Raw genomic sequence first — 22,568 nt, forward strand, 5'->3', positions numbered from 1 at the left:
GATGCCACTTTATCTCAGTCCTCACTGACAGACAAGAAACATAACACAACTAGATTTATACATTTTCAGAGGAAGGAGTAGTGCTTGCCCATCCAAAATTGACCGTCAACATGTAATAGTGTAATGAATGGTTGCCAGTGTGTTGCTAATGTGTTTTGAGTGTTTTTAGCATGTTGCAAGATGGTTTCTGAGGTGTTGCATGATCAGAGGTATCATTCATGTCTGTAGCACAAACAGTGTGGGAAAAGTTAAAAAAAAAGGTTTCCCTGCTGAAAAACAAAAACAAAAAACAGACCACCTTGCTATATTGCATTTAATGCATAAGTATTAGAATTGCATTAGAATCTCTCAAAAACATGTTTCGGACACATTCCACCCCAAAACCAAACCAAAACACAATTAAAATAGAACAAAATAAAATAAAATAATAATATTTTTTATAAAGAAATTAAGCCTTTTTTTTTTTTTCTTTTTTTTTTTTTTTTAAAGGATGATTAAGATTTTTACATTGTGACATTATTTTCAAGACAATTAAACATTTACCCCAAAATTGTCAGTACTGGAATGTGTCTGGATGTAGTTTAGACAACAGCTAGACCATCTTAAACCAGTTAAGACCAGCAAACCAGCTAAGACTGGTTTAAACAGGGTTTTCTTTTCGACAGGGTTAGGAACTAAAAGTCGACCGATATTGGATTCTGCCAATACCGACAACCGATAAGGTGTTAAAAGCAGATAACAAATTAATCGGTCAATAGTTTTGAAATCGATATATTGAATGTGTAAAACAATTCCATTGCCTTTCCTTATTGTGACATGACAAAACAGACCTAGATGCCAATATGAGTCTAAAATATATACAAATCTAGATGCAATTAATTGTGTTCCAATAATAACCAGAAAGAAGAAAAAAAAAAGATACAATTTCGGTTATAACACTGGACTTTTAACTACAGTATAAACAAGCCCATGATACACCAGGGACTCTTATTTTGAAAAAGGGGCATGTTTCCATATACTAACATTATTTCACCTCTAGAGGGGGGTCCCATTTGAACGTTTTTCTGTCCGTCCAGGGTAAATTTGTGCTCGACTTAAAAATGCAAGACAAATCGTAACCCGTTTTCATTCTAAATGAGACATATTATTTCATCTATAAATGTGGGATGATTCTGTATTTTTTTTTTAGGGTGACAAACCTATCCAGAACCATCCAATGCCTGTCCATGATCAAAAAGAAAAAATGTATCAGAACCATCAGTGTTAATTTTTGCTGTTAACCAAAAGTTCCAAAAGCAACTATTGCCACAGATTAATCATCAAAAACCGATAAGTCTGTCGACCGCTTTACCTAGCCCCAAGGGAACATTGAACATTGGGGGGGTTGCAGCGTGAAGCATTATATGTTTCCATCAGTCATGGGGGGGTATTTTATAGTGACTTATCTAAACAATTTGTGGTGTGTTCTATCCATAAACATACAGTACAGCTGAGGTTGGAACTCCAGAGAATTCAGTTATACTTACATGCATTCGTTAACACATATAATTAAGTCACTCTCCATATGGCGTTCCTGCTGTGTGCCAACTTAAAGAAGGTCTCGCTAGGCACATTTACATGGTCAACAACCTGTTTAATAGGCTGATGCTTTTTTCGAGGAGCACTCAACGGCGTCATGCGCATATTCCTGCCCCTGCTGATTATAAACTGATGGGGAGGGTCAGACATACACCGAGGTTGTTTTGTTTACTGCGATGAGGTTCATCCGTTTCAAACAGCAGGTTGACAAACAGCTTTGATTGCCTTCTGCGTGTTTAGGACTGTAGCCACAATGGTCGGTGACTCAGGCCCCCTGGTCTGGTAATAGCCACAGAGAGACAGTCTTGCTAGCCTAGCCATAAGCTCGTTGTCTTTTGGCATGCACAACTATCATTATGCAGTTTCACCCAAGCTGTTTAAATAAATACAGCCTGTAAATACATGTTTCTGTCTGTGTTTGGATTTGCGCTGTTCCTGGTTGTTTACAGTAGCTGCCATTTTGCCACAACATTAGGTCCAGAGTAAATTGCTGCTAGGACAGGAGAGTATTGAATATATTTAGTATATTTAGTTAATTTAACACACACACTTCGAATTTTGTGACAACCCAATACTGACTAATAAAAATATATTCTTTGGTTTGTAATTTTTTATTATTATGAAAAATAAATGTTGGGGATTATTTATTTATTTATTTTTACTTAAAGGAATAGTTCACCCAAAAATGAATTTTCTATCACCATTTACTCACTCTTATGCCATCCTAGATGTGTATGACTTTCTTTCATCTGCTGAACACAAACAAAGATTTTTAGAAGAATTTCTCAGCTCTTTTGTTCTATACAATGCAAGAGAGTGGGTGCCAAAATTTTGAAGCTCAAAAAATAATACAAATCAGCATAAAAGTAATCCATAAGACTCCAGAGGTTAGATCAATATCTTTAGTAGCGATATGATAGGTGTGGGTGAGAAACAGATCACTTTAACATTCTTCTTCTTCTGTTTTTAGTGATTCATTTTCTTCATGCATATCACCCCCTACTGGGCAGGGAGAAGAATTTCAAGCAAAAAATTACTTAAATATTGATCTGTTTCTCACCCACACCTATCATATCACTTCTGAAGATATGGATGAACACACTGGAGTTGTATAGATTAATTATTTTTTTATTCCTTTAAGTGCTTTTTGGAGCGTAAAAATTTGACACCCATTCACTTGGATTTTATGCACATACAGAGCTGAAATATTCTTCTAAAAATCATCATTTGTGTTCTGAAATTCATACATATCTAGGATAGCATGAGGGTGAGTAAATTATGAGATAATTTTCCTTTTTGAGTGAACTATCCCTTTAAAGTGTGTTTGTACTATCTTTAAAATAAGTGCCAGTTGGTAAATGGTCTTTAAGTGTCCAAATAGTTTTGGGGCCACTCAATACCATTACCGTGAGATAAATTCACCTAAACGTTACCGTCCAGACCTAATTGCTACCAAGTGTAGGCCTATTTTCCTGTGTGTGCAAGGGTGTTACAAACACAATGTTGTCCCTGTTGACAGTGTTTGGTCATGTTCCTCGGGCCTTGTGCTGATGAGGTCTAGACACTAGTTCAGTAATGTGACAACCAGCTAGCTAACTCACCAGGTGGGCTGTTTTATCATGAATGAGATCATTTGTAGAAATCAATGGAATATGCGACCGTGATTTTCCGAATGGTTGTGCAGGAAGTTTGGCAGCACGCGTGAGCCAGTTGGTGAGCCAGAATACACTTAAAGCAGATCAGAAAATGTAAAAATTGCCATTTCGTTATGACCTTAGATTATGGTTCGTTATTACTTTCACTCATATATGAATTTTCAAAGGTAAAAACCAAATCAAACCTTTGGCTGATTAAGGTAAATATAATAGATCACCAGATTGTACTAGATGTGAGAATAAGTAGTTACATAAAATTTGCATATTAGCTTTCTTGTTTTTCAAAAATGAAAATTCTGTCCTCATTTACACACCCTCTTGTGATTGAGAATTTGATTTTCTTTCTTCAATGGAACACAAAAGATATTTTGTGCATATTGAAACTTGGCTTGTCTCGTTTGGTCATTATGTCTTTATGCACAAAGTTTGAATATATGCTTATGTGTGAGATTTGAGAGCTACAGTGGATTTTCATTGAATAACGGCCTACATTTTTGAGATCCAAAAATCATACAGGTTTTGAACGGTGAGAAAATAATTACAGACTTTTTAGGTGAAACTTTCCTTTAACAAAGAGCTGTATTTTGAATCAAGAAACTTGGTAAAATATTTCTCAAATCCCTTGCCAGGTTGTACAAGTGTATGTCTAAAAGGGTGAGAAAGCAAGGGAGTGTGACAAAAAGAGAAGTAAAAGATAGGGAAAGTGTGAGGAGATAATTCAGGACTAATAATGATTGACATTGAGGCATAGAAAGGTGCAGATCAGAGATGAGATCAGTCTCAGTCTGAAGAGCTCTGGGTGTTTTTAATGCATCGATGAAAGAACCACTCTCAACTGATAGGAGAGACACCTCCACAACACAAGATGTTAACTGAACGTGGCACACAAATGTGAGAGAGAAAAAATAAGCAGGAAAGAAACAAAAAAAAAAAACAAACAAAAAAAATCTTTTAATCTGTCATGGCAAATTTCCTCCTCATAAGCAAGAATGTTCCTATATACTTACTCTAGTTGAGCACAACCTGCAGAGAGATGGAGTTTTTTTGTCATCTATAATTTAAAAATGATTAATTTTAGACTATATCAGTTAAATGTCCTAGAGTTGATGCTTTTAGGGCTGAAATGCATCGTGTTGTGAAGGTGGTTATTCTACTCCAGATAAAAAGTTAATTTACTCTTGATTTTGATGGTCTTATAGTTTCTAGATGGAAGGTTCTTCTACCTCAGTTTCTGATTGTGTTGTAATTTCAAGATTGAAGGTTCTTCTACCTCTAATTCTGGTGGTCTTATAGTTTTTAGATCAGAAGTTCTTCTTCTACTAGAGTGATGGTTCTTTTACCCCTGTTTCTAAGGATCTCATAGGTTCTTGATTGAAGGTTTTAAATTTAAAGCACGTTCACACCACAAACGACATCGTCACTTGGTTTCGCTAGACTCTGCAATCTGTGTCGCTGGTGGGCATTCCTACTGCTGTTGCTTTAATGTTATTAATGGACTGCACGTCTGGCCATAGCAGCTTCTGATTACAGATACTGCTGGTAAAACTAAGATATATAATTCGACAAGGAATTAGTTCTATTGCTTCTAAAAATGAACATTTTGCACGAGAGTGTGTTTTTACATAACCAACAGTAGTGTTCATTGCATCATATCATGAACAAGACAAACAATCTATCAATGTATGAATCAAACTCACTCGGAATGCCGATATGTTTTTCCACACATAATTTTTATTCGAAAATATCCATGTATGTGGTTACAGACAAAAGATATAGCAGTGAAATCGCTCACAGAAACGTTAAAGTTCTCCATCTCGCCTGCACTCGACTCTAGTTTCTCGCATTCACTGCCTGGAAACTGATAATTTGAGCTCCACTGCCTTCACTCTCATTGGAAGTCACTCACGAATGTCGCTCATCATTTGCATAAAGTTTCGCACATTACTTTGTCTCCAATGGTCACTGCAGCTCGTGCTGCCGGAAGTTGCTCTGCTCTCATTGAAAATGATTGGGATCGTGTCGCTTTGTCGCACGATGCCTCCGGCGGTGTGAACGGGGCTTAAGGTTTTTCTACTATTGATCATGTTGGTTCTTTTACTCCTGGTTCTGATGGTCTTTGTTTCTTTGTTAAAGTTTCTTCTATTCTATTATGGTCTTGTAGTTCTAAGAGTTTCTTGAGTCTGTTGTCCTAATGCTAATGGTCTTCAAGCAGAATGATCATGATATTGTAATGCTGTGCATATACAATAAAACAGACGGAGGGATTGAATTTATTGGGATGATAAGAGTCCAAGAGGGAGAGTGAGAGGCAGGAAAAGGGAGGGATAAATCAAGTCAAGGCAGAGGTAATACTCTTAAGTACTGAGACAGCTGCAGCTAACTGCTGCCCACTTGGACAGCATACAGAGGGGACCCCGCTGAGCGTATTAGTTTATGACTGAAGAATTTATAAAGGGATTAAACTGGGATTATGCTATACATCTCAAATGCAAGGGGAAGTTCAGTGGGAAGGGGAACAAGAAGAGAGGGAACAACACGACACCTGCAAAGAATGATATACGAACAGGCTGTAAGGATTTAGAAGTGGTCGTGTTACTGGAGAATTTATGTGTAAAATGCAGACTGATCTCACAGTGAAATAAAAAATGTTAGGTTGACATTTCTTTAGCAAAAATCAGTCTGTTCTTACTGAAATTCGAAACATTGCCTCCAGTGGCCAAAGCGGTAAGTGTTGTTGGACATATGGGCATGGGTGAGTTCTATTATTTGGGTGTATTCTCCACAGAAGGGTGCTAAAAGTGAGTTGTGAAGTGGGATGCAAACCTGGGTCTCCCATGCTGTTGATGCAACGCACTTCTGGTTGCACTACAAGGGTAGGTGAATACGCTGGAGCCAATGCAAAAATGTCTGATACGAGATGCTGCTTGCCAGTGAGTCAGCATAATGTGTCCGATCCTTGGGTCCTGGAACTCTCGGAAACAATATGCAGACTTCCCATGTGATCATGCTGGAAAAATGTCCCTATACTGCATGTTCTGATAAGATTCCAGCAATTAGAAGTGGTGTATCCTAGTGGATAAAGATTTAGGCTGCGAACCAATGTCATATTTACTGTAGTTCCTTTGGTGTGGCTCCGAATCTTTTTGTCGGTTCATTTGGTTGATTTGAAAGCTGTTGTTCACATTTCAAATCTGCTTGAAAAAGGGTGTTTGGGATACAGTTCATGTGGACTCTAATACAGTTCACAGTTTTTATGAAAGCAATCTGACATAATTTATGGAATTTAACTGCTTTTGATGGCATACTGTACAAGTATATATATATTTCTCATTTCTGCTTGAAGAAATTGCCTTCAAGCAGCTTGTATTCTTCACAAAACTTGCAATGCATCCTCTGCAAACATTTGCAAGTGAAAAAGTGTGAAACCTAGTGTGAAAATAGCATCAAAGGTTGTAGGTTCAAATCCCACTCAAGGAACTATCACCATTGCACCCTATGCACTAACTTTTAAGCATTTCACAAATGCTTAAATAAAAAGTTACTTACAGTGCATATAAGGTATATGTTTATCAGTTTGTGAGTTCCCTGAGAATGGAATCCATAACCTTACTGTTGCTAGCACCATGTTACCTGTTAAACTACAGGAACCTGCACTTAACCTTAGGTTACTCCAAGGGCATTGTCTCTTTAATAAGTGTACTGTAAGTTACTTTACATAAATCAGTAACCTGGTTTAGGCTGGAATGTAGCGAGGCAGAAGTTCTTTCAAATCTGACCAGCTGAAAGTCCACAAACTAGCGGGTGTACTGAGGCATCGGTGGACACGCACACGCACACGCACACACACACACACACACACACACACACACACACACACACACACACACACACACACACACACACACCACACACACTATTCATGCACACTGCTTACAGAGGCTTACAGAGGACGACTGTCACAACACAATAAAGTAAGCAGAGGAAGGCCACAACACAAACCATGAGAGTGAGAGAGAGGGCGACAGAGGTCATCTGGATAAAAAAAACCATACAAAAAGAATTGCTCATGGAAGAATTGATTTCACATTCTTGTATGACCGGCAAGTAGAAAACAAACTTATTCCCTAGTTCTTTTTGGAAAAGGACAGCAAAGATACTACAGCAAAACACATACATATACTGGAATCCCAATCCACAGACAATATGTGTGTGTGTGTTATTAGTTTGGAGAAATTAGTCAGTAGTAGTGTTTTCTAATGTAAGCGTTACTATCACAATTGCTTATTGTATACGAAGGGTTTAGGATTTGAACTAACCAATTACCATAAGTATTAAACTTAGGTGTGTTACCTGGCTCCCACCATTTGTGATAAGTACATGAATGATGCCCCTCAAATTAAGCGACTTGTTCAGGAGAGGTGTGTTTATAGTTTTCTAAGCTATTGGACTTACAATTTTCGCCCAGTGGAAGATGGATGTTACATTTTGGTGGACTTTTTTTTTTTTTTTTACTTGTGCCAGTTAGCAACCACCTAATGATACCACAGCAAACATCTAGAACATCATAGCAAATGCATAGCAACGTGTTAACACTCACTCAAACACCTTGGCAGCCACATATCAACACCCTGGCAACCACCCAGAACACACTAGCATCATGGCTGCGAGTTTTGCGTGGGGAAGCACCACACACATTTTCTTCAGAAAATGTAAATATATACAAACACACACACACACACACACACACACACACACACACACACACACATATATATATATATATATATATATATATATATATATATATATATATATATATATATATCTACTTACAGGTGTTAAGTATCACATTTTCACATCATGTGACCACAGATCATGCAGTTCTGCTCTATATTTCCTGTTTAAGCTATAGTTCACACAAAACCGAAAATTCTGTTATTTATTTCTGTCTTCATTTATTTCTATGGAACATATAAGCAGCTATATAGAATACAGAATATACCAGGGGTGCACAGATCAATCGGCCACTGATCTAAATCAGCCAATCTTCATCTTAAAGGTGGGCATACACGGTGCGATTTTCGGCTATTTATATTTTTCAGTCGGGAGAGATCACTTGGAAATCGTTGGTGCTCGTGTGGTTGCGGCTCGCATCATGTGAGAGGAATTACGAGCAGATCCGAGCAGCTTATGAGCAGCTCACAATTTCCCGATAATTTAAAAAAATGTTTAAAAAATCTGGGAACTGTGACGGACAGAGTTGTAAAATTTCCGTCATGGTCTATTTTTATTCGTCATACTTGCATTCGTTTCAGTTCTTGGGCGACATTTAGGGGGATATAGCATCTGTTATAATTGTATATGCACATGATATTGGATATGTGAAGGATTTTCTTTTTAACTCTCCAAGCGCAAGTCTAGTGAAACCAAGGACTTCTAGGTTGAAAGTTCTACCTGTCAATCAACCACTGCGCTAAAACGAGATTTTTAAACTGCTGTGTGCAGCTTCAAAGTATTCACATGGACAAGAAGACCTCACGGATCTTCTTCAGGATGTCTGCTATCAACATGCAAGCAGTGACACAGATAAAAGCTGAATAATACAGGCATCCTACTCCACTAAAATAACTCTGCACTAAATGTCATATTTGTGCTTAAATTAAATCCAATTATAAACGACAGAAACCGGGCACGAATTTTCCGCACTTTCTTTTTAATCTTGTACATTTTTTGCACTTTATTGTCATGCAGTAACTGGCAGCAACACACTGACATTATGATTGATGTATGCAGTCATGAAATCACACAGCCTTTCTTCGAAATCTGAATCTCTCAAATGTTGGACAGCAATTAATCTTTTTTTTTTTTTTTTAATCTGCAGAGGAGTTTTCAGTTAATGCAGCCCCTGGGCATGCCAGCCTTCTTTTTTATGTCTAAATCACAAGCTACAATGAATTAAAGCAATATCCTCCTCTGGCTTTATGTCTTATAATGATAAATAGTGTGAAAATTCATGCGATTGCACAGAAATTCACCAGGTCAGAAAGTCGTGTCGTGTACGATTGCACCTGTACGATTTTCAGATAAACGGACTCGTAATGTGTACTGGGGCTCATGACCTCCCGAATGTCAGAACTCGCTCCGTGTATGGCCAGCCTAAATCTGTGATCGGCGATTGGTCGATCATGCCTAGAATCAAGGCCGATGTTTTTTGCAGCACGCAGGGAATCACACATACACTGCAGCTCTAATGAATGAGCACTTTCTCAGCTCTTGATGCATGACAGTGTGGCCTCTGGAGGATGAATTGTTGGCAATTCTGAGTATTCACGAATTAAAATTTTCATAAATGCTATTATGCAGATGAATATGCAGGTTTGTTTTTAAAAATGTGTAAGAATATTAATTTTCCCATTTTCTAGAGTCATTACGGTAGTAATTCTGACCCGCTGCACTGTGAGCACGGAGAGGATAAAGAGACTCCAAACGGGTATAAAAACAAATTAAACAACAAATAGACATGCGTATACAAATCTGAGTATATGTGATGTGACATGAGTCGTGACAATCAGACGATGTGTTGAGCGATAGAGACTATTTGAGCGATCATAAGCGCTATTAGCTTCACTCCCTTCAATATGATCACTCACGGTGTCAACCAAACATGCAGGCTCTCCAGGTGCTGTCACTCATATCAGCGCTATTCTGTGAGGATCCCAATTTAAATCAGATTAATGTTGGTCACATTACCACTAATCACAGCAATTACATTTTAACAATAAAGGCAGCGTGTCTTCATGCATTTGCTTAATAATTAGTGATTTATGTTACAGTAAAACACCAAAGACAGTAAACAAATGATAGATATTAATGATTTCTCACTGGAGCAGTTTTAGAGCTTGTAATGGATATATTTTTCTTATTTTTGAATGTATCTCTGCTGTGTGTGATGCTCTCATGGTTTTTACTGCTTACCAGTATGTCACAATGACCTTTTGATATTGACAACAGAACTATTCATAACTGTTTCAAAACAAATAAATGTTTAGCAATTAATGTAATTTTAATGTAATTTTGGTAACTTTATAAAAAAGTTCCATTCGTTAACATTTGTTAATGCTTTGGGTATCATGAACAAACAATGAATTATATATTTTTACAGCCTTTATTAATTATAATGTTAGTTAATAAAATTACAATTGTTCATTGTTAGTTCATAGTGTATTAACTAATGTTAACTAATACAACTTTTGATTTTAAAAATGTAATAGTATATGTTGTAACTAACATTAAGTTCATTAGTTAATGTTAACTAGAGTAATGTTGTTAAATAATGTTAAATAATGGAACCTTTTTGTAAAGTGTTACCGTTATTTTACTGTGTGGGGCATAAACATATAACTGCACAAAACAACTTGCAAAAGTCTGGCAAAGGGCACTTTTTAAAAAAATCGGTATCGGTATAGGTCGATCTTAGTGTTACAAAATTGGAGATTGGTAATGGCCACAAATTTCCTGATAGGTGCACCACTAGAATATACAGCTAATGGTTGTGCATGTAAGTTAATGGTTACTGGGGTTATGGAGTCCAAAAAGGACCATATAAGTACCATAAAAGCAGCCCATACATGACTTGTGCATTCGATTCTATAAGGCTTAAGTATTCTGAAGACATTTAAGACCTAATGCATGGTTTAAAAAACATAACACACACGTTATATGGACTGCTTTTATTGTGCTTTATAGTGATTATTTTTTTGTCCTTTTTGGAGCTTGACATCCCCAGTAGCCCTTAATTTCACTGTATGGCAAAACGCAGTCTATATAGCTTATATCCTCTTTTGTGTCACACACACACACAGAGAGAGAGAGAAATCACATGGGTTTGAAAAAAATGGGGGTAAATAAACCATGAATTCTTATTTTTGGGTGAACTATTCCTTTTAATGTAGTTTTATTTTTTCAGCAATACATTTCTATGATAATACACAACGTTTTGACAGTTTACTAGAAAGCTGTGTATCCTAGACCTAGAGCATAGACTTCAGTAAATTTGCTTTGAACACTTTGGGGGGTATGCAATACTTTTAAACTCTTCACATTAAAACATGTAATAGGTACAATCTATCTGAATTAATCTCAGTTTCTCTTTTTCTTTTCCATTTAAAAACCACCTTCCTTCACTATACAAAACTATATCTCAAATTTCAGCTCATACAGTAATTCTCCAGTTATCTCTAAGAGCCCATTTATGCAGCTTGTGGTTACTATAACTACAAGATGAGTTCCTGCTAATAAGAAATTGTCAATAAATGTGCACCTGTCAGAATTTAACTAAATTCCTTTGATGAATAATATTTATAACAGCATGCTGCTTTCATTGCCCGGGCAATGTTCCACCATACTACGCTGTTGAAATCAACTGTTTTCAGTTGCAGTAAGTCTCTGAGGCCTGCATTGTTCATTATTGAATATGATATTAAAGGGACAGTTCATTATCTTATTATTTACACACCCTCATGCCATCCCAGATGTGTATGACTTTCTTTCTTTAGCAGAACATAAACAAAGATTTTTAGAAAAATGTCTCAACTCTGTAGGTCCATACAATGCAAGTAAATGGTAATCAGACCTTCGTAGCGCCAAAAATCACATAAAGGAAACATAAAAGTAGTCCATATGAGTCCAGTGCTTAAATCCATATCTTCAGAAGCAATATAATAGGTGAGGGTGAGAAACAGAACAATATTTACTTCATTTTTTACTCTAAATCTCCACTTCATCTTTCCTGTTTAGTAAAACTAAACAGGCAGCACATGTATTCATGTAATGCTCTGAAATATGCAAAATTGCTCATTAAATATGCAGTGATTAGTAATGAAAATCAAGGGAAATTAGAACTTTCAAACACAGTATGCCTCTGTGTAAGGAGAAAAAGACATAAGGGAAGAAAAAGTAACTAACATTTAGGTAATTCCCAAATATGACTCTAGGAACAAGGAAGGAAGTAGTGAAGGAAGGAAAACAAAGTAACTAGTGAAGTATGGAAGGAAGGAAGGAAGGAAGGAAAGAAAAACAGGAAAAACAAAGAGAAGGATCTAGTTAAAAAGATGAGAGGGATGGAAGAAAAAACAAAAAGGAAGGATGGAAAGAAAAGCAAAGGAAGGAATGACAAAGTCCAAAGCCAGAGACAATATGAGCCAGAACGAGAAATATATTCATAAGGCCGCTTATCAAGTCTGGCCAATGTTAATGTACAAGCCAATTAAATATTTATCTGTTTACCATGGTCAAAACAGATGAGCTAGGAATGTTTAAACAGATTAGCTGCCAGTCCGACTAAATGAGTCCGATATTCAGGCCCGTGCCAGCCAATGTTAGCACAGACACACACACACACACACACACACACACACACACACACACTCACACACGTTGGTGTGGCTAGCCTTATGAGGACTCTCCATAGACATAATGATTTTTATACTGTATGAACTATAGATTCTATCCCCTAACCCTACCCCTAAACCTAACCCTCACAAAGCATATTCTGCATTTTTACATTTTCAAAAAAAACATAGTTTAGTATGTTTTTTTAAGTGATTTGAATTATGGGGACACATGATGTCCTCACAGAAATGTCCTCATAAACCACATTTATAGCATAATACCCTTGTAATTACCAGTTTGTAACCTAAAAAAAGTCCTCGTAAACCACCCAAACCCGCCCACACACACACACACATAGAGACCACACACACACATAGAGACCACACACAGCAGCTTCTGGCATGGACCAATTGGATCAGTTTCCTGTTGTGGAATTTCCTATTGTTGGTAAAAGAGCCGTTTCAATTTCACAAAGGACTCTTGCATTAAATAGGATGGCACACACACACACACACACACATGATTCAGAAAGCATCTTTGCTGCTTTAAATCTTTTCCATGTTGGCATGCTTACTGGAGTGGACTACTGTAAGTGTGTGCCAGATACATTTCGAAAAGATTAATAAGGCATATCACGGGGGCCTGGGTAGCTCAGTGGTAAAGACGCTGGCTACCACCCCTGGAGTGCACTAGTTCGAATCCCAGGTCGTGCTGAGTGACTCCAGTCAGGACTCCTAAGCAACCAAATTGGCCGGTTACTAGGGAGGGTAGAGTCACATGGGGTAACCTCTTCGTGGTTGCTATAATGTGGTTCGTTCTCGGTGTGGCGCTTGGTGAGTTGAGCACGGATGCCGCGGTGGATGCCATGAAGCGTGTACGTGTGGATATTTTTGGCCTACATTTTGTTTTAATTGTCCATGGTGACATGCCCTGTATGGTTGTCTATCATATAGCGACACTGGTACAGTGTACTTTTTCATTTGTGTATATGTTCACTAAAGAGATGGTTTACCCAGAAATGTTGTATAGTTTTGAACACATTTACTCGAGTTTGACAAAACCTGTCAGACTTTCAAGCAGACAATAAACCCCCCATTATAGTCTATACAATGGAAAACAACTCAAATTGGTCTGTTCCTCACAAAAAGCTACCGTATGTCTTCAGAAGACTTTTTTGGGGCATGGGAACATTTGTGGTACTTTTCTGGTATTTTTTATTTTTTTTTTTTTTGCTTGAATCATCAGCTAGTTTTGTTTTATTGGAAAGTACAGTATGGATATTCTTCAAACTATGCCCTTTTGTGTTCCATGGAAGATAGAAAGGCACACAGGCTTGGAATAACAGTATAACATAGAATAGTAAACAATGATGTTAGAATTTGCAATATTGGGTGAACTATTGCTTTAAATCTACCTGGACACAACTGCAAGCCTTTAAAGAGTGGGTCTGATTTATTAATGTCAATCTTTGCATTTCGCCTTCATAACCGCCTTTGCTTGTGCGAGAAATGCAAAACAGGACATGATTAACTGAGACATTCGATATCATTCACTTGCCAATGATGTCTCTGAAATTGCTTCTAGAAATGTGTAATATGTGGAGCGCTCAGTTTTCATTTTTAAGAGCTTTCAGTTGATTATCCTATCAAATTAAGTTCAGCCCTTTTTGCCAAGGCTTGGGGAACTCATGGCATTTGTGCATTAGGAGTTCTTCAATGCATTTGTCAAAGAGCAAAGAGCTGTTCTGGATAATGGTCTCTCTTGAGAGGCTAGACAATAATAACTCTTCAAGTTAGCTTGGTTGACCTTTGACTCCTAATAATGAGACTTCTTTGCTCTATCTGGACTCGTGGATTCAGTGGAAGTTAATTAACCAGTCACAGAAGGCCTTTTGCACTGTGCATGGAATGTTTTTAAGGTAACCATCAACCACAAACTGTGCTGCAGTGTACTAATTTCCCCCATTAAATAATATATTTGTATGTAATGAAGTAACATACTCTAACGTTAATGGCAAAGCTCATTAGCAGACTTTAAAATTAGCCTAATAGTTTGAAATAAATGAACATTAAACATTTTGATGCTTGGTTGCTTGATAGCAATTTTACTTAAACTATAAAAAAATTAAAAAAACTAGCCTACGGCTTTCCTGAAGGATTTGAAGGGTCATTAGCTCAGATTTCCCTCTTCTTTTTCAACTCTCCTTTTGGTTCAGAACAATAACTGCAATAAGCCCAACAATTAGCACAGAGGGAAAATATAATAGTATTTATGAATATAACTCGCTGACTGGCAAAGCACATCAACAGAGAGAATAGCCTGTCAGCGATAGGCCTTGCCTCATGTAAATTATGTTCTCCATTGGACTGTTGAGACGAGAGCAGCATGGACTGCAAAGCAATAAATTTCCCCCATTAATGACCTTATATGTCATATATTGTGTCAAATTGAGACCTTTTAGCTTATACGTTGTCTGGAACTCCCACTTTTGGATTTAGGACTATTTTAGCCTAAAGGTCCTGCTGAAAAATTGCCTTAAACCTGCCTAAGCTGGGCTGCAGGTCTGCTTTTTTAAGTTGGTCTCCCTGCCTGGCCAAACTGGACTTGAGCTTGTCTTCAGCTGGTCTCCCAGCCTGGCTAAGCTGGTCTTCAGCTGTTCTTGTTGGTGCTCACCAGGTTTAGCTGGTCAACCAGCTGGTCTTCCAGTCTTACCAGCCGACAAATGGCCAAAACCCATTTAAACCAGCAAACAGACCAGCCAGACCAAGCTGCAAAACCAGCTAAGACCAGCAAACCATCTAGGCTGTTTTTTCTCAGTGGGGTGTTAATACTCCAGGACTTTGAACTAGATTCCCTTACTAGCTTGGGTTGCGGTATTGTGTTGTTATCAAATGTGATTTCGTTATTGGTTTCCCTTCACTAACTAACTAGCCCCTCTGTTGAAAATGGTTCAGAAAATGTGTTTTTATCCTGATGAGCTTGATAAAGTGCCAGACACTTTGCGCACAAGCGAAATTATCCAAAACGATGGGTGTGTTAAGAGGACAAGGTGGTTTTTCCGTCTCAGCGAAACCTCATAACTCAGGCATAATTAGCCTGATGACCTGTGTCTGACAGGAAGTGCAGGACTGGGGTTCAACAGCAATTTTAAACACCCACAATGTGTACATTGTTAATCTGTTGGGTCATCAACAAAACTAATTCTTAGTAGGTTGGCAGTCTAATAGACACTTTTTTGGCATTTAGAGGCCTTTGAGAAAATCCAGCTTAATATTTATTCGTTTCGACACATGGTTGCCAATTTCTAGCTGGTCTAAGCTAGTCATTACCTGGTCCGAACTGGTAATTAGATGGTACAAGCTGGTCATTGGCTGGTCAACCAGCCACCATATTCCAAAAACCAGCTTGACCAACTTTAGCTGGTATGACCAACTTTTAGCTGGTTTGTTGCTTGTCCAAAATGATCTACCAGCTTAGACCAGCTACCAGTGTTCCATAACACAGGTAAATCCAGTTTTATCTGGATTTTCTAAACTTGTTCCCTGGTAAAATGACCTGTATATGTAATTTGTATGCTGAGGCGCCCCAAAAGTCTTCTTAACAAGCTTAACCAGCTAGAATTTCTAGATTTGCCAACTTCACCAGAAAGATCATGCTGGTTGACCAGCAAGTTTTGGCAGTGAACAGAAGGTCAAAGTTGATCCACCAGCTCGATCAGTACCAGACCATCATAAATCAGCCTGGATCTGCACGGAAATATATGTTGGTCTTTTTAGCAGGGTCATAACTTACTTAAAATTATCATTGGGGGGGTGTCTTTTCTTCTGTTCTAACTGAATGCAAGTTTGTTTTTGCTGACTCTGTCAGAGCAAGTGTTTTGTGTGGAGAACATCAACGGAAGGGTGGAAGATTTTTGACAGGGTACAGTATACTGTTTCACACACAGTTCAGCAGTCTCACACACAAACAGTCCCACTGTAGATCCAATTGTGGGTGTTGCTGTTGAAGGAGAGCATCCATATTCCTCCAGACTTCAACTGATGCATCTCTTTTTATAGAATTGTATAGATGCGTACACCTGCTGATTTTTTTATTTTTTTATTTCAGCCTTTATTTCAGTCTGGAAACAGCTTTTTTAATAGTAGGTAGAAAAGGATTTTCCTAGGACCAGACAATTGTGAATGTGTCTGCAGAAACAGTGAAGGAAATATTCAATCTTTCTCTCTTTTACTCTCTCAGTTATTTCTAGCTATGGGCATTGAACTAGTTTTTAAACCTTTAGAATTAAATGGCCCGTGCTCCAGGAATTCAGACCTTCGCCTCTCCGGAATAACAACAATAATGCTTTTGAGGTGTTGCATTAGAGAAGAAAGGCCACACAATGTATGACATTTCCGTCTTATACAACCCCAATTCCAAAAAAGTTGGGACAGTATGGAAAAATGCTAATAAAAACAAAAAGGAGTGATTTGTAAATTATATTCACCCTTTGCTATATTGAAAGCACTACAACTAAATATTAGATGATGTTTTACCTTGTGAATTTCATTGTTTGTTTTTTGTTTTTTTTTTTAAACTGTACAGTAATTTCAAATCAGATGATTGCAACACACTCCAAAAAAGTTAGGACAGTCGAGTGTTTACCACTGTGAAACATCACTATTTCTTTTAATAACACCTATTAAGCATTTAGGCACTGAAGACACAAGTTTGTTAAGTTTAAAAAGTGGAATTTTCCCCCATTCATCCATTATGCAGGTCTCAGCTGCACAATTGTATGGGGTATTCATTGCCATATTGTGCTCTTCATAATGCACCACACATTCTCAGTTGGAGATGGCCAGCACTGCAGGCAGAAAAATCTAGTACCCACACTCTATTCTCATTTGGCCAGTATGTGGTTTGAAGTTGTCCTGCTGAAAATTCTGGGACATCCCTGGAAAAGATGGTGTTGGATGGCAGTATATGCTGCTCCAAAATTTTTACATACTGTATCTGTCTGCATTAATGGTGCCCTCACAGATGTGCGAATTACCCATGCCATGGGCACTGACACACCCCTGGCCTATACAGACACTGGCTTTTGGACCTGATGCTGATAACAGCTTGGATGGTTATTTTCCTCTTTGGCCCGGAGAACACGATGGCTGTGTTTTTCAAAAACTATTTGAAATGTGGACTCATTAGACCAAAAAACATGGTTCCACTGTTCTACTTTCCATCTAAGATGACACCGAGCCCAGAGAAGTCGGCGGTGCATCCATTGCACTGTCTAGCTTTAACACAAGAACTCAATTCATCCACTTAGGAATTTTTTTCCCTTGCCACAGTTAACTTTTAGCTTGGTCACTGGGATACTAGGCCACTATTTTCTGTAAAACTCTTTTGAAACAATATTTGTTATGAAAAGCACTTTACAATTAAAATGGACTTTAGTTGATTTGACTTGACTTCTTCCCCAAAGCTTCTACTTTCAGAGCTTAATGTGAGAGAAATACTCAGGCTATTTGGCATCTATGAGGAAATTGAAACACTTGACCCAGTTATTCCTACAGTTTCCAAGCCACCTGACCTTGCTTCTTTTAAGGTATAAACGTGTGAAGAATGTCAAGGCAAAAGATAGTTCATGTGGGCAGCTGTACAAATGCATTATAACACTTTTAAGTACCCCAAGTCATGCTTTTGTCATCCATTGCTTCTCTCGCTCACTGCCTCTAGTTTGGTCTTTATCTGTCCAATTTCACCTCTTGCTCTGTCCAATTTCTCATCTTCATGCTCTTATTAGCTGCAGCTCTAGCTGTGAAGCTTATTGCTTTTGTATTGCTTGTGGCTGATGCTAATATACCTGAGCTTAATGTGGGGATATGGCATTTTGTGGTAGCTGTTAATGAAGACAGAGTGAGAGAATTAATGCATAATCCTCATTCATTCTGAGTCGTGACTCAGAGATGTGGAATAGTGAAGAGTAGATTTCTCAGGTTGTCTTATGATGGTAATAAAGTACATTTAGTTTGACATGTATGCTCATGGAGAATCAGTATTTAGTCAATACAAGGCTTGCATTGTCTGAATCATTTAGTCATTCTAAACGTTTAGAATAGTGGAACTTACTAAAATCAATATTAGCATGAAAAATGCTAACATATGCTGCCAGAGTGTCTGGATTTCCTTTATTGGGTTTCTTGGTTTAAATGACTGTCAGATTACAGATCAACTACCGTCTTTTTATTTAGATCATGATTGATTATTTTCTTAGCGATTGCTGTGTTTGGGGAGTTTTGCCGATTCCAATATTAACCCTCTCTGTTTGTTTCCTTAAGATAGCTAATGCTAGTAAATAACCAGATTAAGGTCTTAAATTCATTGAGGCAAGACCCATCTCATGGCGGAGAAACCCTATTAAATCAAGGTTTCAGAAATGAGAGCGCAATCAACATAAACAAACAGCCATGCAAATCAGTATGCAAATGCCTAATGTGGCAAAATGGAAAAACAATAGAGTGCACTTTGCTATATGCAAATGAGTAGACCGATCAGCATTGTGGGTGATGAGTGATGGAGATAATGATCCAAATGGGATGATTTCTGAGACTGTGGACTTGCAAATGAACTTCGTGTTTGTCAAGCTCATGTTATAACCTGTTACAGATAATCATTGGAGAAAAAAATTACTGGTGGAAAGAGAAAAATAATATTTTTGGATGAAAGAAAAGAGGTAAATGGGGGGGAAAAAGTTAGACTTGTTCTATTCGACTTTGTGGCGCTGACATTTTTTCTACATGGTTTTGCTCATCTGGGAAACCTGGGTTTGAGTCTAGCCCAGTCGAAGAGGATAAATCCAGCAACACTTGTTGAAGGGAGAGATTTATTAAATAAAAAACCAACGCGTTTCGGCACACAAGCCTTCATCAAGGTTTACAAAGTTAGAAGAGAGCAAATGCAAAGCAGTTATTTAAATATATAAAGGAGTATTATCTAGCCAATCAGATGGACAGGACATCTCATCTATCAATCAGGGAGCAGCAGTTTCAATTGCACTAATTAGGCAAAAGAATGAATCAATAAGAAAACAATAAATGGGTCAATAAGAAAATAAGAAAACCACACCCATCAAATTATACATCATGGAGACAATTCACAAGAAACAACTTAATACAAGACCTGCAAATACAAAACCAATACACTTCAAAACACTTCAAAACAAAATACAAAAGAAAAACATAAAATGTTGAAAATTATAAAAATTCATTTATCACCAACTCTTCATTCATTCCTAGAGGAGATCAAGTTTTTAAATTAAAATCCAAAATGACTCCTGTCTTTTTTTAGTCTGATCCATATTACCACCTTTGGCTGAAGGTTTAATCACTTCAATGACGAAAAACAAAAAGGAAGATATTGGGTGGTTAAAATCCCTAAAATGCCTCGCTACAGGGTTAGTCAAAAACTCTGATTTCGCCGAGATGCAGGGGCACGATGTCACGCAAACATGTCGACACTCAGGGAGATATACAAAGTAAGTGATAAACATTCACTTTATTAAGTAATATCGATAAATGAGTTTGTTTCCACATTGCATGACATTAAAGCTTGTTTAACAAATGCCTGCAGAAACAGGTGTATAAAACATTATAATCTCTTTTGATAATTGTGCACCTGAAGCACAGATGCTAGCGCTGCAGCATTGTTTATCAGTTGGGTTGCTAGGAGACATCTCTAATGAGAGTCAAACCCCTGCTTAGCTAATGGGAGCATTGCAGTTCCGAATATCGGGGAATGGAATGCATTTATGGTTGGAGATATCCCATATTCAACTTGAATGGAATGCAGCATAACCATGTACCCTGACGAAACAAAATGTATTGCAAGCAACATTTAAATCGCAAATATTATTAGATAGATTTTTCCAGATATTATAGACCTCCTTGGTAGATTCATATGAAAAATTATGATTTTTGAATGTCTGTTTGGGAGACGTTCATTTCACAAAACAGTCATACTGCAGTTAAAATTTGGCTTGCTTGAGCATTCAGTGTTGTTTCAAGTTCTGGCTTTCGTGCGTGGACGTGTTTTTAAAATGTCAGTTGGTATTATTAGATAGCTGCGACATAATCAGAATCAGAATCAGAATGAGCTTTATTGCCAAGTATGCTTACACATACAAGGAATTTGTCTTGGTGACAGGAGCTTCCAGTACACAGCAATACAAAAACAGCAACAAGACTTTTAAAAAATAATTAAAATTGAATAAAAAATAGATAAATATTGAAAAGAAAAAGTATATATAGAATACACAATAGACTAATATATATATATATATATATACACACACACACACACACACACACACACACATATATATATACACACACATACATACACACACATACACACATACATATACACATATATGAATATATGTGTATATATGAATATATAATATGAATATATATATATATACAGACATATACATACATACACACACACATACACATATGTAGTGCAAATCTAAATACAAATTTGTTATGTACAGTGCAAGGGAATGTAATGGCAGAAGAGGTAGGATGTGTTGGATAACATAAAAAGACTAAGCTGTTTATTGCACATTAATTATTGCTCAAATGGGCAGTTTTAACTGTTCATGAGATGGATAGCCTGGGTGAAAAAACTGTTCCTGTGCCAGACGGTTCTGGTGCTCAAAGCTCTGAAGCGTCGGTCAGAAGGCAACAGTTCAGTAAGGTAGTGGGCAGGGTGAGTGGGGTCCAGAGTGATTTTTCCAGCCTTTTTCCTCACTCTGGAAGTGTATAGTTCTTGAAGGGGGGGGGGGGGCAGGGGGCAACCAATAATCCTCTCAGCAGTCCGAACTGTCCTTTGTAGTCTTCTAATGTCTGATTTAGTAGCTGAACCAAACCAGACAGTTATTGAAGTGCAGAGGACAGACTCAATGACAGCTGAGTAGAACTGTATCAGCAGTGCCTGTGGCAGGTTGAACTTCCTCAAGTGGCGAAGGAAGTACAAACTCTGCTGGGCCTTTTTCGCAATGAAGTCAATGTGGGTCTCCCACTTCAGGTCCTGTGAGATGGTAGTGCCCAGGGGCCTGAATGACTCCACTGCTGCCACAGTGTTGTTTAGAATGGTAAGGGGGTACAGTGTTTGGGGTTTCCTTCTAAAGTCCACAATCATTTCCACCGTTTTGAGCATGTTCAGCTCAAGGTTGTTTTGACTGTACCAGACAGCCAGCTGTTTAACCTCCCTTCTGTATGCAGACGCATCGTCATCTCGGATGAGGCCGATGACAGTGGTGTCGTCTGCAAACTTCAGGAGCTTGACGCAGGGGTCCTTGGCGATGCAGTCATTGGTGTAGAGGGAGAAGAGTAGTGGGGAGAGCACACATCCCTGGGGGGCACCAGTGCTGATTGTACAGGTGCTGGAAGTGAATTTCCCCTGTCTCGCAAGCTGCTGCCTGTCTGTCAGAAAGCTGGTGATCCACTGACAGATAGATGTCTGAACAGAGAGTTGGTGTAATTTAGTCCAGAGAATAGCTGGGATGATGGTGTTGAAAGCCGAACTGAATCCACAAAAAGGATCCTTGCATATGTCCCTGGTCTGTCCAGATGTTGCAGGATATGATGCAATCCCATGTTGACTGTATCATCCACAGACCTGTTTGCTCGATAAGCAAATTGAAGGGGATCTAGAAAGGGTCCAGTGATGTCCTTCAGGTGGGCCAACACCAGTCTCTCAAATGACTTCATGACCACAGATGTCAGGGCGACAGGTCTGTAGTCATTAAGTCCTGTGATTTTTGGTTTCTTTGGGATGGGGATGATAGTGGAACATTTGAAGCAGCATGGGACTTCACACTGCTCCAGTGATCTATTGAAGATCTGTGTGAAGATGGGGGCCAGCTGGTTAGCACAGGATATAAGACATGCAGGTGAAACA

Source organism: Myxocyprinus asiaticus, chromosome 50 (genome assembly GCF_019703515.2).
Source record: "Myxocyprinus asiaticus isolate MX2 ecotype Aquarium Trade chromosome 50, UBuf_Myxa_2, whole genome shotgun sequence".
Lineage (NCBI taxonomy): Eukaryota > Metazoa > Chordata > Actinopteri > Cypriniformes > Catostomidae > Myxocyprinus > Myxocyprinus asiaticus.